The sequence below is a fragment of the Ictidomys tridecemlineatus genome, chromosome 3 (assembly GCF_052094955.1).
Source record: "Ictidomys tridecemlineatus isolate mIctTri1 chromosome 3, mIctTri1.hap1, whole genome shotgun sequence".
Lineage (NCBI taxonomy): Eukaryota > Metazoa > Chordata > Mammalia > Rodentia > Sciuridae > Ictidomys > Ictidomys tridecemlineatus.
This window is the reverse complement of record NC_135479.1, coordinates 38,670,443-38,698,231: the sequence shown is the minus strand read 5'-3', so window position 1 is coordinate 38,698,231 and position 27,789 is coordinate 38,670,443. Positions and strand designations below refer to the sequence as shown.

Sequence of the window (27,789 nt, the reverse complement as noted above, 5' to 3'; positions counted from 1 at the left end):
AGGCCACCAATCAACAAAGGCAGGTCACCTCCTGAAGATGAAAGTCAAGAAAATATTCTCTCTTCAGAGCCTCCGGAAGGATCCAGCCCCGTCAAGGCCTTGATGTTAGCCCCATGGGACGCACTTTGGACTTCAGGTCTCCAGAACCGTAAGTCAATAAATGTGTGCTATTTGAAGACGGTGCTTGTGGTGATGCGTTAGTTATAGAACAGCAACCGGAAACTCATGGATCTCTGTGTGACTTTGGTTCTATCTGTCCACCCAGGTCATTCCTACCTGACTGGCTAGCTATCAGATCTTGGTATTTGGCAAATGAGGCCTGCACCCAGGGGAGGCAATGCCCCATCCCAGTCACTGTTGAGAGCCACAGCCAAAGGGGCCCCAGCAAACTTCCAGCTGCCAGCAAACTTCCAGCTGCCGGCTGACGATTGGCTCACAGCGGCCCCAGCAAACTTCTAGCTGCCAACTGATTGGCTCCTCTGCGGTGATGCTCATTGGGCTGTTTCCCTGCCCTTTCAGACCACGGAGCTGCTCATTGGGGGACTTTTTTGGCTCCGCCCACGTGACCCAGCCAATCGGCCTCAAGAGCAGGAATAGTGTGGGAGGTTGAGAGGCTTGTGGGAAGCCGGTGGTGGCAGTTGGGCTCTGAGGATTTTTCCTGAGGAGCTGTGTGGTTTGGCGTGTGTGGTTCTAAAAATAAAGTTCGTTTCTTTTGACAAGTGGCTCCTGAATTGTGCCCAGCCAGACTGGGGCAAGTCACAGTGATCTCATTGTGTAAAGCAGTCACTGGAGTCCCTTCTTCCTTGCTAGGGATGAGCCAGGGGCATGAGAGGTAAACCTGGCCAATGAGATCAGGAGCGAAGTCAGCTGGGGCTTCAGCGGGAACTGTCCACAGCAGGAAAATATTCATGAGAAGAAGTTGACACCTGCCCCTTCTCCCTCAGACCTCCTCCTGCGTCGCCCTTGCTCCAGGTCCTCTGAAATCTCCTACCTGGATCAGCTTCCGTGGCTGAGGCATTTCACCTGACTGATCCAGCCCTGTAAACAGAACTTGGACCCCATTCATTTACTAGATGCTTCTACACACACACATTTTTAAAAAATATTTGATGTCAGTTCTATAGGGTAGGGGTTATTTTCACCATGGCATGGGTAAAGAAACGGACTGTCAAAGGTGATGCATCCATATCCTGTGGTCAGTGGATAAGCCCAAATCAGTGGTCTATACACAGGATACAAATGCATGAGATTCTTTTCATCCACACTCAGTATTTACTACTCTTGACTTTTCCGAACCTTGTCAGTTTTACCACCACCAAAGCCCATTGCCTGACCTACCTTGGTTGTTGTTATGGACCGAATGTCTGCGTCTCCTCCAAAATTCATGTTGGAATCTCATCCCCAATGTGATGGCATTTGGAGAAGGAGCCTTTGGGAGGTAATTAGGTCACGAGGACAGAGCCCTCTTCAAAGAGATGAAGTCAGAGAGCTAGCTCATTCCTCCGCCATCGGAAGATAATGAAAGTCAGCAGTCTGCGACCTGCAAAAGAGTCCTTACCAGAACCCAACCACGATGCCCTGACCTTGGACTTCCAGTCTCCAGACACTGAAAAATAGGTTTTCGTTGTGTATACGTCACCCAGTCCCTGGTACTTTGTCATAACCGTTTGAAGAGAGCAGGACTGGTGAGGTCATGTCTTTACTTCTGGTCTGAACAATGGCTTAGAACCCAGGATTCCCCACTAAGGGATTGCTTTTGAAATAGCCTCTGCACTGGGGGGAAACTGATGTTCTCATGGGTAGATCCCGGGTAATAAAGTACCCTGGATATGCAAAGAGACAGAATAAGTTCAAGTCACCTCCTCTGTGCCCTTGGACAAACTACTTAACTTTCCAAACAGCTATTTATTTCTGTTTGGTGTGGCTCCTCTGTTAGGAAATCTCATTACATGGGTGCTCAGGACTCGATGAGACAACTCACTCCATCACTGCAGCATCTGTATCCCCTCTTTCTCTTGTATTGACCTTGTTATCTTTGTTACCTTTCCCTAACATCTGTCTCCCCATATGCTGTGAATTAATTATCTCTGCTCCAAGCTGCATACATGGTTGGAGCAGAAAGGAGAGGAATTTCTACCCAACTTCTTGAGTCTGCAGGATCCTGGGATTAGACTTTCTGCACCAACGTGTGCCCTTGGCTCGCCACCTTGTGCCACACCCACCAGCAAGCCACGTGGCAAGAGAGACACACACAGCTTCCTAGGCTGCTTCCCCAGGAATCAAAGTTCTCACCATGGGCCAAGGAGCTCCATGAATCTGTCCAGTCACTCACCAACTCAGCAAATAGTTACGGGATATGTATTACGTACCAAGCAGCCTGCCAGGTCCTGTGCATACAAAGAAGAATTTGACATAAATCAGTCTCTCAAAATGTCACAAGTTGTTGCCTGACTAGTGGAGGAAGAAGATCTGGAAAAGTCAGCAAGCACCGTGTACATCATGATTGGCAGATGTGTCCCTGAGGGGTGTCACCAACAGGAGAACCCGGTTGGGTTTTTTTATCTGGTGAGGTTATGGACTGCTTCCCAGAGGAGGTCAGGCCTAAGTTTTGAAGAATGAGAAGGGATTCACCTGAATGCCCATTTGCTTCTACATTATTTCCAGGTCTTCTGATTATTTTATAAGGAATGATTACATATAAATGCTGAAGAAGTCTGTCAGGATGATAAAAAGCTAATCTCTTGATTTTGCAAATATGGAAACCGAGGCAGAAGGAAGATTATGAACTGATTAAGCATATTGGTAGGAATATTTGGGGAAATCCTACTTGAATGATTTTGGTCTTTCTAGCAAAAATGATGAGCCTTCCCCCCCATCAGTTCACCAAATTGTTCTCCAAATTAGTTGCCGACTATGGACCCTGGATTATACGTAACATGCTATTTTTTCTTTTTTTAAGCATTGGTTTCAAGCTAGGCATGAGGCTTCTTTGAACTGGGAGAGTCGTGTTGAGCTTGGACAAGGATTTCAAGGTCCCGTGGGGCAGGGGCACCTCTGCGGCATCTGAAGTCCAGCCTGAGCTCCCAGGAGCGCGATACACCCTGAACCCAACCCTCTCCCTTCTGAACCATCTGGCCACATATGTCACCCACGTTGGTCTGTGATGTGCTTCTATACCAGCTGTGCAAACATATCACTCTCAAAACCTGTTGGCTTAACGTAAAAAAACGTGTTATTTCATAGTGTCTTGCCAGTGAAGAATCCAGGCATGGTTTGGCAGGTTCTCAGCCTCTTGGGTCTCACACGGTGCACAGGGTGACAACTAGGACTGTGGTCATCACGAGTCATGTGGTTGTTGGAAGGATTCAGTTCCTCCTTGGCTGAAGACCTTCCTCAGTTCTTATCATATGGACCTCTCCATTAAGCCATAGTATGAAGCCTTTTTACCAGTTATCAGAGAGCAGGAAAAAGGGTAAGAAAAGACAAAAAGATGGAATTGCTTGTCTTGTGTAATATTGAAGCCAAGCCATTGTCCCTGAGCACCATTGTGGTGGCATGGTTGGCTGAAGCATGGGAGGCCAGCCTAGGTGATGTGCATGGGCCACGGCCACATGGAGCCTGCCATATAATGTGGGGCTGAGGCACAGCCACCAGGGCCAAGGCAAGACAGGGTCAAGGCAAACTAGGGCACCCAACCTGTCACCTCCCCTGCCAGTGGCTCTGCCTGTCTGATGAGCATTGGAAAAAATGGAAGTGGGGGCAGGAATGAATGGAGATTGCAGGAAAGTTACTTACAGGCTGAACAGTAACCTTGATATTTTCCAAGAGGTGATTAACATACATTTGCACCAATAGTGTGGCTACTTTTCTGAAAACTGACCAGCATAAATTTGGACCAATATCCATTGACCCAAGAGCTAGCTAAGTCCCGAGACTAGCATACCGAGGCAGCAACCTTTGCAGGGTTTCCCGATTGCCCTACCTCTATTCTTCACGATTGAATACACCCTCCTTCTCTCACTCTTACCTTCCATTGTCCACAGATTTCATTCTTCAGATTTGTGAGACAAGAACCCAGAAAGAAATTGGCAGTGAGCTTCTGGGATCCGCTGCCACACTGGCAGGCATAGCCCATCACTGAGAGCTACAACATGCCTCTGGATACTAGTAGAGAAGAATCTGGCTTTGCCAGCTGTGACCCTCAGGGTTGATGTCAAAGGCCTGCAGCTTACACAGACCCCTCCCATCAGCAGAAGCAAAGGAACTATTGTTCCAATATGATTTGAAAGTGACACCCCATCACGTTTGCTGAACTAGCTAGGAGCGGGTCACGAGGTCCAGTCCACATGAGATGGGAGGGGGATTGCATGGCACTGTGAATACCAGGAGGCTGGTCACTGGGGACCACCTTGGAAGGCGGCTCTGTCAGTTTCCCGGTTTCAGCAGGTCCATGCTCTCTCTGCAAGCTCCCAGGTAGGATGCTTCTTGGGTTCTTCTTACCATCTGGTGACTCCCAGCAACCCCTGGCACTTCTGAGCTTGCAGTGACAGGGGTCCAACCTCTCCGTCACCACCACACGGTCTTCTCCTCCTCTGAGTCCATCTTCACATGACGTTCTCCTCGGTGTGTGTGTCTCTGTCCATATTTCTCTCCTCTCATCAGGACACCCATAACAATGGATTTAGGACCTACCCTGGTCCCGTTTGATTCCTTATCTGATGACACCTGCAGACACTATTTCCAAATAGGACCACTTGCCACAGGTTCCACGTGGACATGGATTCAGGTACGGGGAGAACACTATCTAACCTAGGACAGCTGCCTAACACAGCTTCTCATTCTCTTCCTTCCGTTCCCTGGCTCTGGGCGTATTTGTACTCCCCTTTTGACCCTTATTGTTCCTAAGCCCGCACTTGGCACCAGAAGGACCTGATTACTTGCTCTCTGGTGCCTCTAAGTAGACCAGCTACAGGAGCATCCTCACCCCAAAACTTGATCAAGGGATTATCAGCAGCAAAGCACTTTATACTTTGGTCCTCTGTAATCCCTTGAGATCTGCACAATATTTCTGGACAATATTTCTCCCAAACAAGACTTTGGGAGATTTGGTAACTAAGGTAAAGACATCCAAGCAAATCAGTTATGTCTTTGTTTTTGTTTTTTAATCTTAAAGTCAGCTATTCTCCATTCCTTTTCTCCTTGAATATATCTGAACCAGGGACACATTCCCTGAAAACAGTTATGTCTCACTAACACAGTGGTTCTCATGGGATGGGGAACCCACATCTTCCTAATGGGGAGAAGTGCCTGCTCTACAAATAGGTACAAATTTCTGGGTGGGTGACGTATTTGAATGTAATTTTTCCATGGGCTCCTTCACCCCTCCTCCCACCCGAGGATGTCTGGAAATATCTTCAACAATTTTAAATGGACTTTCTCACTCCATTCCCAATTCACAGCAATGCCATCACTCCCTACACACTTAATACATACTTAATTCACCCTGGAGAAACTTAGGTAAATGCATGCAATAAAGCTTCTAAAAGGATATTCATTGCAAGCGTTCATTGTGTGTAATGACAAAACTTGGAAGCAACGCAAATGCCTTTCAGTAAGGGAACCGATGAGTAAATGGTGGCATATATTCCTAAAGTGGAATATTATACACCAATTAAAGAGACCAGATCTATGTGAATGTACAGAATTGGATCTTGAAAACAAAATCAAGTGAAAAATAAAGCAAATTGCAAAACATCACAACCTGAATGATGCTATTTACGTTAAATAAAAACACACAAAACAAGGCTATGTTATGTTTATGGACGTGGATATGTGCAGTGAAAGTTAAAAACCCATGAACAGGAAGGAAATTTGACCAAATTCATGAGTTTTGATGAACTTGAGACACAGAGGGAGGAGAATAAGACTGAAGAGGAAAACAAGGAGGATTTCAACTTTATCAGTTCTATCCGATTTCTTTTTCACATATTTTAAAGAAGCTTTTTAAAAAGCAAATATTGTTATTTCAGTAGTATTTGTTATATAATTTTTAGTAAGTTTCTGACTTTTGGAAGGGTACTGGGGATTGAACTCAGGGGCACTTGATCACTGAGCCCCATACCCATCCCTATTCTGTATTTTATTTAGAGACAATGTCTCACTGAGTTGCTTAGCACCTCGCTTTAGTTGAGGCTGGTTTTGAACTTGCAATCCTCCTGTTTCAGCCTCCCAAGCTACTGGGATTACAGGCATGTGCCACCCTTTCAACTTTCAATAATAAGAAAGAATGAAGAAAATGTCCTAATCGGCAAGACTAAATCCCTGTGGGAATGTAGCCCTCTGGGGTTGTGTAGGGCGTGACCTGCATGGGCCCAAGCAGGGCTGGTTCCCTGGCCAGAGAGACAGGGAGAAAGAGGACAGAGAGCTGATGGAGCAACACTCATGTCCTGGGTTGCAACTAAGCTACAGAGCCCTTGAGGTTTTCATTGTTAGGCTGCTCACTAAATTTCTTGTAGGGTGTTGGAACTGCAGAAAACCCTAAGTCCTGGAGCAGGAGGGACGGAGTGCTCTCAATTCCTGGCATCTTTCTTACACCGGTTCACGTGAAGCCTGCCCCTGTTCAGTCACTGGTGCTGGATTTCTGTTGGCCATTGCTGCACCCTTCAGTGGCTTCCTCCCGCTCCTTTCCGTAGCTGGCTCTAGTGCACATTGCTTCACTGCAATTGAAACAGCCACGTCCGATACAAGACCCTGTCCTTATGGGGCAGCATCAGAAGAAGAGCCCAAAGGGTTCCTAACGTTATGGAGGCATCTTCCAGACGCAGAAACAGAACAACTCGGAGGGCCTAGAATGCACCATGTCCCGTGGACTCTTCTGCAGCCCTGATCCTCTGTTCCCCTCCTTCCTTTAATACATTCCCGCCTACTTGATTGCAGGAGCCAAGAACTCAGAATCATGATTGCCAGGGTTTAGACGGGAGGTGTCCCCCAAAAGTTCCATGCCTGAGACAATGCAAGGAAGTTTAGAGGTGAAATGATTGGGTTCTGGGAGCCTGAACCTACTCACTGAATGAACCTCCTATAAGGATCAACTGGGTGGTGACTGTATAGGGTGTGACTGGAGGGGGTGAGCCACTGGGGGCATACCCTTAGGGTATCTATTTTGCCCTTGGTGAGGGGAAGTCACTTCTCTGATTCCTGGTGCCACGTCCTGAGGTGCTTTCCTCCACCACCCTCTTCTGCCCTGAGGTTCTGCCTCACCCAAGGCCTAGGGCAATGGAGCCAGCTGTCTACGGACTGAGACCTCTGGAACCATGAGCCCCAAATAACTTTTTCCTTCTCTAAAAGAGTTCTTGTCAGGTCTTTTGGTCACAGCAGTGAAAGTGCTGAGTGACACAATGATTAACAAACACCTCTTTATCTTTTACCATCTATAAATAATCAACTGATCATCAGGAACTCCCTGATCCGTCTCCTAAACACCTGTGAAAGTCATCCATGTATCCCCGTCTCGACAGCCACCATCAGAGTCCGAGCCTCAATGACTTATTTAGCTGGTAGTAACAGACTTCTGACCGGTTCTTCCTGACACACCACTGCTTTTAGTCCGTTATCTCCTTAACAGAAGAATACTTCACAATCAAATCTGATCGTGTCCCTCCTCAGACTTCCAGAGACTTCTTCTTCCTGTAGGATGAAAACTAAACTCTTGAGTGGCTTTGCAAAGCCCTTCTGAGATGGCCTTTGGCCACCTGTCCACCTCTTCCCCGTGTTTCAGCCACACTGTGATTGATACACCCAGTGTGAAGGATCTACAAGGCAAAGGACATCTCTGAAGCCCTGATCCCTCGCTGTGACATCAGGTGTTGGAGAACTGGATCCGATCGGTGCCTTTCTAAACATGGGCTTTAATCACCTGTCCTTGAACTTGGAATGTCCTTACTGATATCAGCTCTCCATCTTTGCCATCCTTCAAGGTCTGGTTCCCATGCCCACCTTCTGGGGGCTTCCATAAATGCATCTCCTAACCCCAACACACACACACACACACTCAGAGTCATCCTCTATCTTTAAATGTCATTTGATTGATTCTTCTCTAAAAGCCCTCTGTCTCGTTCCTTCCAGGGCTATCAGGATAGGAAGGGAGTCTTCTCTAACAAAGTGCTTCCATACTGTAGGTGTTTCCTAAAGAGGAGCTGAGTTCAATAGCATGGAGGGCCTGGAGATGGTTCTCAGGTGTGAATGGAAGACGGACGCTGGGCTCTCCAGCATCTCTAAAGAAGCTCAGTGGCTCACCTTTAAATTCCTCTAAGCTGGAAAACCTCTGCCAGACATTTCCCTTGAATCATTTGGACAGATGCACTAATAATGATGATTTAAAGTGAGACTTTGGTGTCAGCGCCTCATTCACACTTCAAGAAATGTGTATTCAGAAGCACACAAAAGGGGCGTAATTACATTTCAGGAAAATATGTTAATTTGACGCAATGCATTACCGCTCTGACAGCTCTCAGCCCTTGTACCAAATGGCTGTAAAAATGAATGTTATGGGGAAAAAGACACTTTTAGTCCCCCTCAAAATATAGGTAGTAAGCAAATTCAAATAGAATAGGGGTCTGCTGCTGAGGGACACAAGACCAGAATGGTTAAGGTGGTCAGCCCACAGGGGCTTGGCAAATGTGCAGCTGCAGTTGACATTTCTAACACAGAGGTGCCTGGCCCTCTCTGAGAGGCTTCCCCCCCCACACACCAAGAGCATTGAAAGTCCAAATCAAAGTGGGAGCAAGTGGAGCAAGTGATATACTGGCTCTCTACTCTGGGAAACCCAACTGCCCTGTATCCAGGATGGACCTAAGTTGCTCTAATTGGATTCCTGGGGTTTTCAAGGCTGCTGTCCTTCCAAGATCCATTTATAGACTCATGAAATGCAGCTTCTAACCTCAACTAAAGGAGAAGAGCTGCCCAGCCTAAGTCTCAGAGGACCCAATGGTTCTCTCTGTGCTCATAAAGAGAGCTTCTCTATGTCCTAGACAATTACTCCCTGCAATGGAGGAGTATTGGTTTTCCGTTACTATCATAAAATACCTGAAGCTGGGTAGTTGGTAAAGAAGAGAAGTTTATTTAGCTTGCAGTTTTGGAGGTCCAGGATTGGGAGGCCCTATCAGTTCAGTCTCTGATGAGGACCCTCTTGACTGGGTCACCACATGCTGGATGGCACCACTAGGGGACTTCAGGGCAAAGAGAAAGATCACATCCTAAGACAGGAAGCCTGAGGGTGGGGAGAGGTCAGTAGTCTTTTCTATCACAAGCCTCTCTTGAGAATTAACCAGGGTCCCATGGGAACCACACCAGTACCTTCCAAGAGTGATGCTCCCCAGTGACCCAATCCCCTTCCACTAGGCTCCACCCGTTGAAGACGCCACCACTTCTCACCCCATCCTACCGGGCACCAGGCTTCCAACTCATGAGTCCTTGAAGGACACCTCATGCCACTCCTCCGACCTCAAGAGGTTGCTGTGAGAACTAAATGGAGGTAATGGATAGAAAATGCTCAGCTCAGTGAAGGCACTTAGTACGTGGTAGCTCTTCTCTGGTTACTGTAGCATCCTCTTATTATTACTTATTACTGTAGGGAGTAAGCCAATTAAAAATGATTATCAAAGGGAGCGATACGGTGACCCAAACTTTATGAAACCATCCCGAGGCGTGGCAAAGCTGTTTCTACCATTTCAAGAGGGGCATCTATTTATGGAAAGAGTAATTTTTTCTTTGCACATTCTCGGGGCTCTTAGGCGGAGAGTAGAAGCGGTCTGGGAAAAGCCCCGAAATGGAATCAGCTCCCTCACCTGCCAGGTCTCTGGGTGACCCAGAAGTCTGAGAGGATGCCCCTGTGGTAGAGGCCTCCTCCTCCACCCCGACAATTTCAGGGTGGGTACAAGCTCCTATTCCACTTCCCGCATGGTGTAGGGCAAAAACTGGGTGGCTCAGCTTAACCTGCGGGAAATGTCCTTGTGGGTAGAATTCTGCACTCGCGCTCGGCTTCCTGACATGATCCTGCAGAGACACAGGACTCATGTCTATCCAGAGGAGGGGGGAAATGGGGGTAGAGGGAGATGGGGGGTAGAGGAAGTGAAGGGAGAACCCTGGGACCTACCTGGCAAATGTAGCAGCTGAGGCTCCGTCTCCCCTTCTCTTCCTGCCTTGTGGGAGTATCTGGTGACCCAAGCAAGATTCAGCTGACTGCTGTCCGTGGTCAGAGAGGTCAGCAAGCGCCAGGAGTAAGGATGCCCAGGCATGCCACCTGCGGCCCTGACCTCTATCACTGGGGTCTGTATCATCATAGAAACCTAGTAGATCATCTTTATCTGGCAGTGGTACAAGGGCAAGGCTGTCAGAGTCACCCTGGTGGGGTCTTTGTAGATCACCAGTACCAGAGCACACAGGCAGCTCAGCAGCCCTGGGGGCACATTGGTGCCTAGAGGTGCACCAGTGAGAACTGATGAACCTTCCTACCCTTGCACTGTGGGAGGGAAAGACAGGGTGACGGGCTAGATCATGTGCCTTCACTTTGCAATTGAAGTATTAGGATCCCATTTTACAGGGGGAAGTCGGCCTGGAGCGGGGAACAGTGAAGATAGACCACGGAGGGCTTGGTCACCGGGACCACAGAAGAGAGCCCGGTAAGCCAGGACCCAGGAGGCTGGGAAGGGATTTCAGCTCTGCTCGGCATCGTGTCCCGGGCAACGCAGCCAGTTTCAATCCCCGACTCAGAGCCCACACCCAGGGTGCACGGGCTCCTTCCCGCAGATCAGAAGAAAGTGCCCCTCTCAAGATGCTTACTTTGCATCTGTCAGAAACTTGTCATAACACAACTGATTTTGTTAGAACCAGACATTTTACTGCCACCTGCTAGAAAAACAGTCATAATAAATGCATATGTCTCAGATGTCAGCAAAGTGAGAGATGGCCCTGTGCCAGCGAGCAGACCACAGTCGGGTGCAAAGCCTTCAGTAAACACTTTGAAGCTGGATGTAGTTGGGGGCTGCAGTAAGTCAGAGTCTTGCCTTGGGCGTGGTGGAGGGCAGGAGAATCGGCTCCCCAAATAAGCTCAGGGCTCGGGAGGGACCAGAGGAGCTTCAGTTCTGTTGCTCTTTCTAGTTCAAACTTCAAACTCACCCCCCTTCAAAGGAATTCTGCTGCACAGCTAAAAGGAATGCATATTATCCAGTTAGGCCAAGGGAGACAGTTAGAAAGAGAAGAGTTGCCCAGCCCAGTTTGTATTGTTCTGTAAAGAATCAAAAGAAAGTAAGTGGTGTCTCCAGGAACAGCAGTGATAAAGCAGTCAGCTTTGAGTTTCCTTTGATGCCAATCAACATCGTTACAAAACAGCAATCCATTTCTCTCTCCCTCTCTCTCTCTCTCTCTCTCTCTCTCTCTCTCTCTCTCTCTCTCTCTCTCCCCAGTTTCCAAAAGCTTTAATATTCATCAGATCATTTTATTCACCCAATACTTCCCCTGTGAAAGGCAGAGTGGCTACGATCCTCATTTTGCAAATGAAGAAATTGCAAGACAAAGTTTTAGGTGACTTAATGTCACGTGTTTACTTTGGGATTCATGAACACTTAGCTTGATTCATGGACGACAGTGTTGGGTCCTGGGACCTTGAGCAATGTGACATGCCAGGAGTGCTCAAGAGTGGCCATGTGAATGACAAAAGTGAAGAAACATAAATGAATGGGCAGCCTGGTTAAATTATAGGATGGAGGAAGTGACCCAATTAGCCAGCTTGACCTCCTTTGGGATAACTTAAGTGGAGGGTGGGGGAGGTCCCAGGGCTTCAGTGAATAGCCAACAGAGACCAACACTGGAACAATGTCCATGCCTCCAACTGGATGTAAGTGGGGAGAGGGGATCACAGGGCTATACCCATGATGGCTTCCGGGTGTGTCTCTCAGCATGCAGTCAGAGGGCAGGTGCTTTACAGTCAATCAAGGTCTGTTCCAGTCCACGATGAGAACTTGGCCGTCTACTTCATCTCTCTGGGTCTTACTTGACCCAGCTGTTCAATGGGGGCACATACCATCCGCTTTAGTCATTCATGTAGAACTCCATGGTCACTGTCCGGAAAATAACAAAAAATGCAGCAGAGCAAACCTTCAATGCTCTTCTTCTAATCCTCAGAACATGGTCAAGGGCATTATGCAAGATGACCGTTTCTCAACAGAGGACGACATTGGTCCCATTGTGCTGCCTGGGATTTAGAAGCAGAGGAGAGTCAAGAACTGGCTGTCCAACCTGCTGCCTGCCAGGTTCCATCCCTTGGCTTTCTATTCATTCATTCGTTTGCGTCTTTGGTGTTTCATTCACGCTTTCACTCACTGCGGCAGACCTTAATGGTATTCCTCAAAAGTTTCTATTCTTCCCTCTTTCTGGGCACACATCCCTTTGAAGTTGGGCGTCACCCTCTGCTTTGCTTTCAGCAACAAAACATGAGCAGTTGTGATGCCTGTGACTTTGAGGAACACAATTTAATGGTCACTGCTCTTTTCTCTGGGCTCTCTCTCGCCCTCACCATAGCAAGTGTCAGAGTCAGTTTGAGAAGGTGGCATCGTAAGATAATGGCTCCTCTATCAACCAGAGTCCCCGGGGAACATGTATGAAAAGAGCGCCCCCTCTGGCCAACGTCAGTCATGGCATGAGTGAGAAATAAAACTCTGGAGGCTTCCTACCCTGATATTTGGGGGTTGTTGGTTCCTACACCAGACTAATACTTATCTGACTGATACAGTCGGTCCCATTTTTATTCACTTTATCAGATATTTTTAAGACTTCATAAAAGTTGCTGGGGGTGTAGCCTACACATGTGTTAGGTCCTGAGTTCAATCATCAGTACTGAAAAAAAATTTAAAAATTAAAAAAAATACTGGCACTTGGTAGGTGTTGCAGACCCATAGGGAATAGAACAGACCCAGTTTCTGCTCGCACAGAGATAAGTCGAGTGGAGGAACACCAACAAACAAAATATGGACCTCAGGGGACACCTATTATAAGGACATGTAAGAGGCTTGGGATAGCTTTGGGGAATCCGTGGTTAGAGAAAGTCTTCTGAGAAAATGAGATGTGATCAGAGACCTGGATAAAGTGCCCTCACTTTATCCAGAGAAAGCGAGCCATCCAGATATCCAGGGAAGGAACATTCTGGAAAAGATAAAGAGTGAGCACAGAGGGGTCAGATGAGGTCAGAGCATGTCATGTATGGCAGGAGCAGCGTGAAGACCAGTATGGCTGGGTCATAGTAAGTGACTGAGAAAGCAGGAGGTCACATCAAAAGTCACACAGGCCTGGAGGAGACGTGTGTGATCACACCTGCAAAGAACTCATGCCCTGAATACATACATGTATATACGTATATATAAACTCCTAAAAATCCATAATAAAGAGATTACCTAACTTTTAGAAACAGGTAAAAGATATGAATAGGCAATGTTCAACTTTATTATTTCTCAAGAAAATGAAAATTTGAGCCCAAAACGAAATACTACAATACACTCCAAGAATGACTAAAAACACCTTGAAAAATATCAAGTATTTGCAAGAATAGGAAGCAAACAAAACTCTCATCTTTGGCTGGCAGGAGTGTAAAACCACACTGAAAAAATTTATTTAGCAATGCTAATAAAAGTAAACATATCCTATGAACCAAAAATTCCATTCCTAGGTATATCCCAGGGGAAATGAACAGAAAAATGCATAGACCCCCCCAAACGGAAAGCAAGACAAATGCCCATCCACAGCCAAATACGTAAATCCGTTGTGGTTCTTTCATAAGATAGAGTATCTCTCAGCTATGGAAAAGAACAAAATGCTGATACCAGAAGGTGCATCTCAAAAATTATGTTGAATGAAAGAATCCAGACACAAAACAGCTCGTACCCTGGATTCCACTTAAATGAAGGATAAGGGCAGACAGAGTGGATCCTGGGTGGTGAAGGCCAGGCTAGTCGGTCCCCCACGGTGGAGGTGGGCATTAACAGAGAGGGACATAAGAGATCTTTCTGAGCAATAGAAATACTTGGCATCTTGGACCGGGTGGTGGTCACCTGGCTACGTACCCCAGCAAAATCCCACTGAGCCACGCACTCAGAATTGTGCATGTTAGTGCTTGTGGACTGTGACTCAGTGGAGAGAACCACCAAGAGAAGACATGGCATCTGCCAGGCAGAAGAGAGCTGGATCTGGTGGGAACTTGTGGCCATATGGAGACTTGGGATTTCTTTCTGAGAGAGGCAAGAAGCCTCTGGAAGTTTCTGGGCAGGCCAGAGACGTGGTCAGTCTTATGTCGGGAAGGGATGGTTCTGTGGACTGAGCAAGACAGAGGTGGGATCCAGGTGGGCTGGGTGAAGGGTCAAGAAAGAGGAGCTGGGAGAACTGAAGGTGACCTAGTCATGGGAGGGTGAAGGAGCAGGGCTGGGGTCCTGTGTCAATGCTGCGAGTGGGGAAGGCAGGGCGTGGTGGAGAGTGGACGGGAGTCTCAGGGCAGAATCCAACACCTCCTGGCTGTGTGTCTGGCAGAATATGGCTGCCAAGTAGCGGGGATGGGAGGACCAAAGCAGGAGCAGTTTGAGAGATGAGGGGAAGCAAGAATTTTATTTTTAACCCTGTAAGTGTGAAATGCCTATTAGACACCAATGAAATATTAAAAAGGCCATTGCCTAATTGAGTTAGGATTAATAAATACCATATCCATATCCACCAACTTGAACGCATGCACACACCCACCCACACATCCACACAGGTGCTCACGTACACATTGGCTTAAATAAAACATCTCTTACTTTTCCTTTTCTTCTTAGAAAGGAAAGAAACAAATATATTTTTTCTTATTTTTTAAAATTTTTGATAGACACATAAAAATTGGATAGATTTTTGAGGTGCAGTGTAACATTTCAGTATGTATGCAATGTGCAAGGATCAGATGAGGGTGATTGGCAGATCATCTCAGACATTGATTGTTTCTTCGTGTTGAGAACATTCAGAATCCTCTCTATCAGCTCTCTCAAAATGCACGATTAATTGTCCTCAGCCACAGTTACCCTACTAAGCTATAGAACATTACAAGACATCCAGCTGCACCCCGTGGGGAAGACAGACCCTGAAGTTGCCTTTAATCTGCTCCAGCCATAATGGTCTTCTTAACACTTATTGGACTCAACATGCATGCTGCTTCTCTGCAAAACCGCCGAGATGAGAAAGACAAGTTGGTCTCCCGAGCTTGTCACCATACCCTCCCTGGATCCTCGTGGGCCCCCGTGTCCCTGGGCTTGGCACAACGTGAGGTCATCCTCCTGGGTGCCCTCTGCTTTCTGCTCTCCTTAATGGAGCTCTGCTCCCTGCAGTCTCTCACTGGGGAATGGGGGGGGGGGCGGCAGGGAGCGACTGGTCTGCAGGTGCTACAACTGTCAGAACAAATAGCCTCCGTGTCCTTTGTTGAGTAAACACACCATTAAGGAGCTGTGCAGGATACTCGGAGAAGAAGGGGACATGTCATTTTGGTAAGGGCCTCAATTAAAAGGAAGAAAAACCATAGTGACAACATTAAACATGCAGGTCGCAGGCTCATTAGGAGGTTCCATTCAGGGCATTAGAGTCAGACAGGCCTGATTTTCCATCCCAGCTCTGCTCCTTGCTAGCTGGTGGGATCTTCCAGACCTGATTTCTGCACGTTTAAATTGACCCACAGATAGGGTCATATCATGGTCAAAATCAGATGAGATACAGAGGGAACCTTCTGTGATGCATGTGCTATGGTGAACACAGAGATTGCTGTATCTTGTTTCCCTCTTCTCACCCCAACCCAGATTTCCTCAGCATATGCATGCAATTGCATTGTACTAATATTAAGAGATAACTTTTATTTTTGTTTTTAACTTTTCTTTCTTAACTCAGGAAGCTGGCAACATCAACCCACTCCAAGATTTCCCTGGGATTCCAAGGTGTCTTGCCCAAGGTTCACAGGCAGCCCAGGGGCTGCTCTGGCCCTGCAATGCCCTCAGGATGCCACTTGAGGGCAGCACTTCACCAGTGTTGTAGCTTCCTGGTGCAGGAGCAAAAGCTCAAGGACATGCCAAGGTGCATTCTCCTAGGACCCCCAGACTGGGGCACCCTGCCATGCTAGAGGGCTGTGAGCAAGCACTCCCTGAGCTTCCTCGCTCAATGCTTGTACCCTTGTATGGTTCCTTTGCAGCTGAAAGTGGACTGACCCTGTAACTTGCTTAACCTACAGGAGGTAGGTAGAGGCAGTGCCGCTTCTGAGCCTGCCATTTGCATTTTGTGCTTTCAAGAATCCTGAACCACCATGTAGGAAACTACCAAGACTTCCAGAGAGACCACAGAAAAGGCTACCTAGAAAGGCCATGTAGAAAGTTTGTAAAATTGCAGAGAGGGAAATTAGAAGGGAAGTGGCGGGAGGCACTGTTCTAGCATCCTAATTGCCCTCTGACCACAGCTGCATAAGAGACCCAAGCAGAGCCAGCAGAAGAACTACCCAGCTGAACCCAGTCAATTCATAGAACTGTGAGGGATAATAAAAAAGGTGGTTGTTTTGATGCAACAATGAGGACAGCTGCAGGTGGCTTGTGTATCCTTGCAGGTACAGTTTGCCAGCATCTCTGCAGCTCATGAAGGGGGGGGGGAGGAAGTCCCCCCTCTCCAAAAGCACCATTGCTAAGCAGCCTCCTCAGCTGCAGCCTGTGGACCTCCCTCCTGTTGAGAGCCACAGCCAAGGGACCCCAGCAAACTTCCAGCTGATTGGCTCACTGTGCCCCAGCAAACTTCCAGCTGCCAGCTGATTGGCTCCTCTGCGGTGATGCTCATTGGGCTGTTTCCCCGCCCTTTCAGACCACGAAGCTACTCATTGGGGGACTCTTTTGGCTCCGCCCACGCAACCCAGCCAATCGGCCTCAAGAGCAGGAGGGTGGGGGGGTTGAGAGGCTTGTGGGAAGCCGCTGGTGGCAGCTGGGCTCTGAGGGAATTCCTGAAGAGCTCCTGTGGTGCAGCGTGTGTGTTTTAAAAATAAAGTTTGTTTCTGCTTGAAAAGTGGCTGGTGAATTGTGCCCAGCCAGACTGTGGCACCCTCCCTCCATGTGGCAAGAATTTTCTTCCTGCCTAGGGAGCAGGAAGAAGTTCCATTCTGAAACACTATAAAAGGGTCCTCATTTCTTCTTCCCCTCAAGATTGCCTTCAAAAGGTCTGGCCCCTTTTCTCCTTCAGTTGTAAAACCCTCCGACAACGGGTAACACCTGCAATCTGGCCTGCCAGTTCTGTAGGGATCCCTGAGCCAGCCACAAGCTGGGACTCCCGGCTCTGTAATGATTAAATGAGAGAAATCCAAGTGCAAAGTCATTTGTTAGTTGTTAAAATTACTTGGAAAGGTGGAACCTCTTTATGAGCTGATTATAGAAGATCACTTCAGGGCAGAAGGGAAGCTGAGGGACACCTGGTCTGTGACCATCTCCACATGCACTGATAATTTTTCAGTAGAATAAGTAAATAATACATCTTGCTTGCCTGCTGCTACTAATTGAAAAATTGCTCTGACTCATGAATGCAAATTTATTTAAAGGACTGCCTGAATCTTCTAGGAGCCTTTTGTCATGATATATTCTCTCAATGAATACCAGAATCAACTAGAGAAGGTGAATAAATAACAAAGGCGAGCCTTTAAGATACTTTGCTCTCATAAACAGGTCTCTTACTCAAAAAAATAGTAGAAACCCTTGAACTGGTCAATTTTATTATTAATAGAGAAGGTGCAGCTGAGATAAAGGGAGACGGCTTACAAGAGGTTGGCGAATTTCCTGGAGAGTTCCAAATTCAGTTTCTCAGACAACATGGGAAATCCACATCTGTGTGGGGCACCAAATGGGCTTTTAAACTCTTATTGGCAAAACAATATTTGTAGCCAGAAACAGTGGCATATCGCTAACCCTAGGACTCCAGAGGCTGAGGCAGGAAGAATCTCAAGTTTTAGGCTATCTTCTGCAATTTAAAAATGAGACCCCATCTCAAAATAAAATAAGGAGGGCCAGGGATAGGGCTCAGTGGTTAAGTACCCTCTTGGTTCAATCCCCAGTACTAGAAAATAAAATAAATTAAAATTAATAGTACGTTATCATGACCTGAAATGGGCACAAATTGTCTGACTTTTTTTTTTTTATGCTAAATTTAAAGTGTCCCTTTGGTGTGAGCTTCCTCAGCTCTGGAGGATGGAATTTCTTCAAGATAAGGCACCTGTCAGTAGTCTGCCAGTTAGCCAGACTTTATTCCTATCTCCCAGGCATCAGCAAATATTTACGGAACACGAAGACGTTCGGGAAATGCCACTCCAAAATATGAACACTTTGGTGCGCCAATGACTTTGAACTGAGGGTACCATGGGGACAGTGGATGCGGAACCGGCTTTCTCTGAGCTCCCCCGATGTACCTGAGGACAGACCCTTCAAAGGGAACTCGATTGTCACAAATCTGCACCGCCGGAATCACATCAACCAAAGCGGAGACTGGAGGTGTCTCTCAGCGTAGTCACCTATTCCTTGGAGGCTGTCAACTGTTCCTCAGAGCCTGACAACTTCTACTACCTGGGTGACTTTTCTTCTGCAAGTTTACTTCCCCTCTGCTTGGTAACTTGGGTTCCCACTGTCCCCTCTCCAGAGCCCCGCGTGGCTGTTCCTTGCAAGTAGCTCAGAAGCTATCTCAGCCTCAGTTACCCTTCCTCAACTCACCTATTTTGTGGGACCCCATGGTTGACATGCGTGATTAAAAGGATGTTTTCTCCTGTGACTCTGCAACGGGTCAATTTAATTCGTAGCCCAGCCAAATAACAAGAAGGGCAGAATGAAGCTGTTTCTTGCTCCCCTACGAGTATCTGTGTTCTTCAGGCACCTTGGGGTTTGAGGTCTTTGCCCTCCAAAGGTTAGTTAGGGAGAAGGTGAGCACACGGAATATTAAAACATCACAAGGGAGGGGTATGGGAGAAGGAGCACGGGGCTATGCCAGTCCTCCCCAGGATCCCCTGAGGTCCCTGTTGCCCTCTGGCATGTCTTTTCTTCTGCAGGCTTTGCCCGGCTCACACCTGCACCTCCCTCAGAAGACACACAAAGTCCCTGGGAAATTGTGGAGCCCCAGGGGCTCAAGGCTGACCCTTTTGGCTTGCCTCCAGATGGGACAAATCCTGCCATGTAAACAATACCCCAGAGCTCCCCATGGCATCAGGCTGAGATGGGACTCCCTAAAAATGACATTCTGCTTTGACGCTCCTCCTTCCTCATGTTACTCTTTTAAGGGTTGACCTCTGTGACCTTGCTTTAACAGCAAAGGAGAAGCACCATTTGTGGGAGGCCGGCTCCCTTGGTGCGGTTAGGGGCCACATCCTTGCCTCCCTCACAGTTATTTACGGGCCTGACCTTTCCTTAGAGAACTGATCACAGAAGGAAATTGGTTTTCTCTGGGTGTACATATGATTTAAAATCTGGACCCCCAGGTCGTGATGGGGTCTGTGTGACAGTACAGGGACCGGCCTAGCTGTTGAGGAGGGTCCAGGGCCCTAGGGAGCATCTCCAAAGCGAGTCAGGGGAGTGTGAGTTATAGCTAGGGAGCTGTGAGTTGGGGAGGGAATGTGTCTTGGGGGCAGATCCTGTTGAGTTGAAAGGCTCAGGAAGAGTCGTCAAGAAGCCTCCAGGGTCTATCCCCAAGGGATCGTCATCTCCAAAGGAGCCGCACAGGGCAGGCCATGGGGGCCCCAGAACTGCTCAGGGCCCTAGATGCAGAATTCCTAACTGCAGGTGCAATTCTGGACTTGAGAGCTCTCCGTCTTTGCTGGGCCCCTCCCCCCATCTCCAACAATATCATCACTGAGCAAATTCAACTTTATTCACCTAACTCCAGAGAAGTGGAAAAGAAAAAAAAATAAAATTACCCATTGTTGGATAGGTGGGTACTATATTGCTGGTGAGTTTCTAGGCTTCTCTAAACAGCTCATGTGAGAGGTAGTGCAGGGTAAGAGTTCCACCCACAGACTCCAGAAGTTTGGTTGGCCGTAGTCTGCATCTGCTATCCGAGCCATGCAAACTGGGCCAATTCCTTACCCTGCCTTTCTCTCCAGTTCCTCCTCTTCCCAGGCTAGCAAACTACCCCCATTAGGGTTGCAAAGAGCAGTCTGTGAGTTGCTGTGTGTCTGCACCTGCAGTAAAGCCTCATGCTGTGTGCGTGTGTGTGACTTTGCATATGGATGGCTCTTATCGCTCCAATAGTATTAGTCTAGTTTTATAGGTAAGGAAACTGAGGCTCAAGGAGGTTAAGAAAGTTGATCCAAATTATGCAGCTCTTCAGTTTAGAACCTTGAAGCCTGCCGTGGCATTTGCTGGAAATTGGTAATGCTGGCATTTAAATGGAGAGCCAGAGATTTTTCCCATGCCTCACTGCCTCACTCCAGCCAGAAATCTGGGATACTTTATTTTAACTATTTTATTAGATTAAGCGACATTCAGGGCTTTCAGGTGATTAACAAAGATTGAAATACGGCCCCCGTGGGGGTGGGGACAGACTTTATGGGTTCAAAAGAATGGCTTCTAATTAGCACCTGTATAGTTTACCTGTGAATAGATGACTTTTAAAAAAAAATGTGTTTTAAAAAAATCCTTCCTACCTCCTTTGATTGGCAAAATATTTCTTTTGAAACTGCGCCTCTTCTATTAATTTGCTTAATAGACTTCTGACTTTGATTTTCCAAGGCAACCATTTCTCCAGGGACCTCAGATCTCAAATGCCTGCGATGACAGGTCTCATTAATGAGGACTAATTGTGGGAGAATGAGGCTGCGTTAGCGGAAAAGTCGGAACTGAGAATCCCCCGCGCTGCTTGGTCACTTTGAAACCATACAATAATACAAACCCGGTTCACGGAACTCATTCATCCATTCCCTCGCTCAACCATCCATGGGTTTCAGGAATAGATGTGCCTGATCTAAAATGATCTGATTAGCCACTTGAATGTAAATGAATGATTTTGAAATGCTTGAAGAGGCTGGAAAAATTAGCTTTTGTTTGGTATGGAAAACATTTCTCTCCTGAGCCTTGGCTTACCTTGCTAATTTGTCTCATGAACCCTTTCCTGAGATGTGGCAGGAACATTTTTTTACCTGGGTTTGTCCTGATTGAAGAATTTGAACTCAGTTCTCTTATCTTTCCTTCCCTCCTTTTTCTTGTTTGTATCTCCCACCGCATCTGACACTGTCTCTCTGTGGTTGATGTTGATAGACCGGAGCTCAAAGATTAAGACACGGGGACCAAATATCAGAGCTGAAAAAATGTATTTCCCCTCCCCCATTCTTCCTTTGGAGAAGACGTTTGATGTGTTCTCACATTGATCCAGCACTTCACAGTGCCCATGGCAACGGTGCCTGGTTCCTGATCTTCAGCATTCATCTTGGTTCATACTTGTGTTCCTCTGCCTGTCCTGCACAATGCCCGCCTCACAATGGACGCTCAATTGCTGCTCAGAAGTGAGCCAACAGGGTGAACCAGTGCATGCACCCGAGTCTGAATAAATGAGCTTCACAGCACAAGGGCACAGCCACCCTATGTATATTCCCCCACCTCCAAGGATCATCACAACACTCCAGATACAGGGAAATATCTAGCAGAGACTTATTAGGGAGAACAAAACCTCTGGTTACTCCCTCTCAAATGTCCCTTGGAGAGTAGACCTATGGAGGCTTTTGAGGGTCTTTAGCTTTCAAGCCAGACAATGCCACAGAAGTGCTACTCATTAGAGGGAATTAAAATATCATTGGGAGTTCCTGCATCACCCTGGAATTGAGTGTTGGAGGGAGACTTGAGTATCAGGAAGGGTAGGTAGGGAAAGAGAGTTGGGTCCAAACTGGTTGAGAGTCAGAGTTTGCAAAGTTTGAATAAAATTTCTCACTCTCCTGAGGCCCAGAAAGAAATCTCTCTGCTGCGCCCATCTAGGCTAGAGTCCTCCTGGGACTAGTCAATAAGTAATTAGAAGGAGCTGAGGATTTAAGAAACAGAATTGATGGGAGGAGTTTGCTTAGTAGTAAATGGGATGCTATCACCCCCTTCCAAGGATGTTAACGAAAAGGAAAAAGCCTTCCTGAGAATGGCTGAACTCAGTGAGGTTTTCAGATGTTCCCGGCTTGTCTCTAAATAGTACTCTGGCTTAGGCCCTCTCTCCTGCTGCACACCACTCCAGGAATCCGAGATGCCTGGATGCAGGTCTTCCTCTTCTCCCGTGCACCCTCCCCAACCTTGGGGAAGATTGGCTCCTGGGCAGGATGCTCAGCAAAGCCCATAAAAAAAGGGTTGTCCCAAAATTGGGAGGTGGCGAGCTATAGTGGCCAACCGTGAAGGGCCGGATGGACAGAACACTTGAAGGTGGCTTAAAACCAAAGACAAATGGTGATACATAAAACGTATGACGAAAGCATGGGGCAAAACGTGGAATAATTGTAAATTTACCTAGAGGATAATGTGGTCCTGTCTATCACCATTACAGACCCCGGACTCAGCAATTCTGCTTGTGGGAGTTGATCCTACAGATCGGCTCACACACATGTAAAGCGGCATATGTGTGCGGTTATTCACTGAGACATTAATTATAAGATCAAAAATGTGGAAACAATCGGAAAGCAGAAAAGGGTACAATTAGACATTGCGGCACATGCATTCAGTGGGGTGCCATGGAGAACAAAGGACTCCTTCAATTAATGGGACATCCTTGGATTCCACCCGCCTCCAAGGCACTGTTCTAAGTGCTGAAGAGCTGTTGGTAAGAAAACAGCCCCAGTCCCTGACCTTCAGCGCTTCTATTCTGGTGGTGATGTGCCCAGAGAGAATGAACTCTGTGATCTTTTTTTCCCAGACAAAAAGATCAAGTTGCAGGCTCTAAGGTGATTGCCGGCTATGCATTCCACCTCACCTGGGTGGAAGCACACACAATTCACTCCTCCCACAGCCGGCTCCAGCCAGAGGGCAGGAGACCTTCCTTGTTTACCCTTTGGAAGCCTTTGAATTTTGAGCCACTTGGCTGTTACCTATCCCTCCAAAATATAATTTCGATGTGTTTATAGGATGGTAGCATAGAATGTAACTGTTGCCTCTGAGCCTGTCCCCCTCACCTCCAACGCTGACCTCTGCAGAAGAGAGGAATCCCTTGATGGCCTCGTCCACAGAATTATCAATTGTAATTCTTTCCCCATGTGCGTTTGCGTGTATGCACATGTATGTTGGTTGGGGCCTTATCCACCTTGTTTGCCTGGGACATTCTCAGTTTTAGTGCTGAACGTCTTGCACCCTGAGAGGGGCCCAGTCCCAGACAAGTCGGAGAGCTGACCACAGTGCTGAGCTCCCTGAGAGGGAGAAGGGGACAGAGAGGGAGACATCACTAGTAGAAATACTTTACTCTCTGCTTCTCACCTTCTCATATCCTGAAGTCTCAGGAACACGACTTTTCTAGAGATTATGATTTGCCTCCCTGAGTCTCAGTTCACTTACTTGCCAAATGGGGCTAACCATCTCCCGCTCCTGCCGTGGCTAAGGACCTACCGTCTTTTCTCCATCTGTCACTCCTCTCCATACCCCGCTGAGCCTCTGAGACTTATCACAGTGGTCACCTTCTCTCCATCTTTTAGGGCTGCCTGGTTAAATCCTAATCTGGTGAGATGAAATTACCTTTCTACTCTCCCCCTGATCTGAGAAGGGAATGCATCTGGAGAAAAACGCACCAACAATGCCGATGGGTCTCACTTTCACTATGGCCACCAACATCCAGTGAGCCCTGGGCTCTGCTCCACAGTGCTGTCCTGTATCCCAGGTCAAGCCGTTCTCTTGTCCTCAGAAATGACTACTTCCCACTCTCTCTGCCCTGGAACTTCCAGGACAGCACCCCCTCCTTTGGTTTTGGTTGAGGGCCTTGAATTCAATTTTACTGAGAAAATAGAAGGAGCCAGAAAAAAAAAAAAACTATCAATCTCCCACCTCCCAAGACAGACACATCTGCATGCTCTTGGCCTCCTGGTACAGAGGATGGACAGTCTGAGCTCTGGTCTGAGGCCAGCCCTTCTTGTGCCCTGCCTTCCATCCTTCTGCCCCTGCGATGATCATTTTTCTTCATGCATTACCCACACTGCCCTCTCAGGTGCCCTTCACATCCCCCTTACTCTTGGAACACTGCCATCTGCGTAGATTCTGGATCAACCTCATCACATTTTCTACCAACTCTGCCCCTTTGTATGACTCCAGGGGTCCTAGTTCTGTACTTAAGAACCACAGCTAATGAATCTTATTTTCCTTCCGTGGAAAACTTCACGGTTTTTTTTTTTTCCATCTTCAAAGCTCGAGATCTCTGTTTTTTCCAAAATTGCTTTTGGCATGCATGCATGCATGGATGAAGGAAGGAATGAATTCTGAACTCTCATAGTCACCATCACCTTCCCATCACCTGCCTGTTTAGTAATTTCACTTTTAAGTGTGCTGTCCAGAAGATCTCCTGGAATTCGTGTATCCTCAGTGTTCAATACAAGCAAAGTAAGAAAACTGGGACAATAGGGCTCAGTAAATGTTTGCTGGCTGAACAAATGGACGGAATCCTGCTCCCATTGGTTCTGCTGGGCTGAGGTTGCAGGAAGGCTACCTGGGGAATTTTTTTTTTCCTCCCACAATGACAGAAAAGATGATGAAGTAGAAAATCATCCTGCTGGTGAAGAGGAAATGTGAGGTCTTGGTGGGGTCAGTCCAATGCCTGAGGCAGCGATAAAAGCTAGGCAGCTGTAATTCCCACCCTGTGAAATTATTAAAATTCCATATTTTATCATGCAGGCATTTGGAAAGGAAATACATTTTCTATTGCGACTGACCTTTATGTTTCTATTCCAAACTCAGACTGTCCCCATCGACTACTGTATATTCAGTGGCTGGAGCCAGGACAATCCCCTGCCTCAGTGTTTTTGGCAACCCCAGGGGACAGTGAAACCCACAGGCACCTGTCTCCTTAGAGGCGAGTGATCTTAGTTGGAACCATAGACAGGCTTGCTTCTGTGGTGATTCACCGACACTATTATTTTTTTTACAATATTTTTTATTACAAAAGCAATTGAAGCACGTTGTAAAAAGGCAAATAATAGAGAACTAAATATAGAAAAGTTTAAGTCTTCCTGTTTTTCCTGCCCATTATATTTTCCTCACCAAGATTATTATAGAGTGACCTTTCCAACATCCCTGATACTCACATAAACCCACGTACAGATGCACACACGATTGTGCCCCAAATGGAATCACACGTTGTACCCTGAAGCTTGCTTTTACTCAACCAGGCACGTATCAGGGACATCTTCGTGATCAAGATGTACACATGGATCTAATGTGATATATTTTTTAAAGTGGCTTTATTGAGGAAGTGTGAAATACAATAAAATGTCTGATTTGATAAGTTTTAGCATCTATAGCACAGTCTTTAATTTTGCCTAATAAACTGTTGCTGGAATGCACCATATCTATTCATCTATTCCTTTATTGGCAGATGTCAAAATTGCTTCCATTTCTTTTTTCTTTTTTGCTAATACCAATAAAATAAAATAAAAAATAATAAACCCAACTGTATCCCTACTGTTCTACATTTTCCCTGTACATTTGAGGTTTTACTTCTGTGAGATGGAATATTAGCAGTAGGATTATAGATCAAATATATGCCCATTTTACATCTTAATCAGTCCAGCAGATTCGTTTCCCACAGCACAGACATCCCTATTATGGACAGGATGTGTCCCCAGTTTGCTCTCTTTAAGCCAGGACCATTCACTTAAACCACCTTGGGAATCCCCTATTCCAAAGTCTTTGGTAGAACCATCCAGTCTCTTTCCTAAAAAGAAAGTCAAAGTCCCTGGGAGAGGCTTGGCTGGCTTCCTTGCATTTGAGTGGACTAGGAGAATTCTTAGAATTTTGGATCAGGGTTTAACTCACACTATTTCTTGTAAGCTGCAACAGATTATAGGTCTGTTCAACTTCTCTGATCCTCAACCTCTTCCTCTAAAACGGGGATATAAAGAGTGTGTTGCTCTTTGGGCTGTGAGGATTCAGAGAAAGCCAGTGTGCGCAGTAGAGTGTCCAATGGTAGCCATTCTGATTGAGCGGATTCCTAAAACTATGGGGAGGCATCCACCTGCATGCAGTGTCCACTCTCCCCAGGTACAGGAAAGGGTGACTTCTTTGGAAAGTGAACCAAAGTCCCAGTTAGACCTAAAAGTAACTCACTTTGCAAACCGTTTAGACTTCCATCCAATTGGATATGGGAAATGACCCTGCCTCTCCAATCCAAGCCCACTTCCGGACGGGAGGGAGAACTCAATGAAAAACTGAGGGGAACCAAACAGGAGCGCGGGATCACAGCTTGCTGGTTCAGTGTCAATCCACCCACATAAGAACCAGTGAGTCACTCAAACTCAAAGTTCAAATATTTTCTCTCATATTCAGAAGCTAAAGTAAAATAAAGGAAAGGGGGAGGGAAGGAGAAGATTATATAAGGAGCCAATCAAATACAGATTAATAGAAGAGCAAAAGGAAGTCCAGTAGAGAAAGGAGAAGGTGAGGGTGGGGGGGAGGGAGAAGGGGGAGGGAACAGGGGATCATGAACTGAAATTGATTTGTCAGGATGAAGCCCACTACCATAAATGACCATGAAGCTCTAAAAAAAAAAAAAAAGAAAGAAAGAAAAAAAAGAAAAAGCAGTGTGTAAGAAATTGAGATTATTAGCCCTTAAGACTGAAAAAGGAAGGACTTGCATTTTTGCGGCAAGCCAGGGGACCTTCTCAGTAGCATGAGGACCTGAGAACTTTGCCTATAGAGTCAAATTGGGAAGATATCTGGTCCAACTCCTTACTCAAAACTGGAGACCCTGCCCAGTCCATTTGGCCTTGGGACTGGTGGTGGAGAGCTCACCACCTCACAGAGAGCCCCCTCCTCCTCCAGATTGTTTGAATCATTATACAACTTGTATGTGGTGCTTGCAGCAGTTGCTGTTAATCCCTTCTCCATATCCAAGGACCCCTTATGTTTCTGTGTATTCCCAAGGACAGCACCTGATCTACCCTGGGCTGCCAGAATGGAATCTGCCTACTAACACAGAAGCACCTGGGATACAATTAACCAGCTCGCTACCTCCAAGTGGGGGGATTTTAGCGGTGTTGGTGGGGGTACACCGGTCTTGAAATCATTTCTGGAGTAGTAAGCTACATCCCCCTCAGTGGAAACTGGCTTGATGTCAAGTCCCTTGTTGACATCCTCATCACCACCATCCCCCCTCTGCAACACTCACACTAGCCTCTCTACCTGCTATCCTCACACCTCCCAAGTAAACCATCTGCACCTGATGATTCTTGTCTCTGGTCTATTTCTTGGGCTGAGGGCACAGGTGGACAAAACTGAGACAATGCCTAACTCTTCTCTGGCACTTACACCAACTGGTTCTGGGTCTTCTGGGTCCTGCCTCTGGAGCTGACCAAGTCTCACTGAGTCTGGTGGTTTAAGTCAGCTCTTGAGTTTTCTCCTTTACAAGGTTGAACGTGTCCATGTCTTTGACCTGTAACTCACATATCAGGCTTGACCTTGAAGTTTCTGGAGAAGAAAAAACCAAACCACCATGATGTTTTTTTTTTTTTTTTTTTTTTGTCCTTGGCTGCCCTTATCTAAGATGGGAAGAACAATCCCAGTTCCAACTGAAAAC

The 27,789-nt window shown here is 46.8% G+C and overlaps 1 protein-coding gene and 1 long non-coding RNA gene across 5 annotated transcripts in view; one reads left to right on the top strand and one right to left on the bottom strand.

Moving 5' to 3' along the window:
- Positions 1-19,968, top strand: part of LOC144376110 (uncharacterized) — a 29,828-nt gene extending 9,860 nt beyond the window's left edge. The window contains exons 5-7 of one of the 4 annotated variants that reach the window (XR_013436204.1): positions 68-148; positions 4,044-10,679; positions 12,181-19,968. This is a non-coding gene — a long non-coding RNA (uncharacterized LOC144376110). Of the gene's footprint in view, positions 1-67; positions 10,680-12,180 lie in introns of all 4 variants that reach the window. The other 3 variants (XR_013436203.1, XR_013436202.1, XR_013436201.1) reach the window with 3 other exon arrangements.
- Asic2 (acid sensing ion channel subunit 2) overlaps positions 1-27,789 on the bottom strand; it is a 1,042,689-nt gene that overhangs the window by 638,737 nt on the left and 376,163 nt on the right. The gene's annotated exons all lie outside the window — the stretch shown is intronic.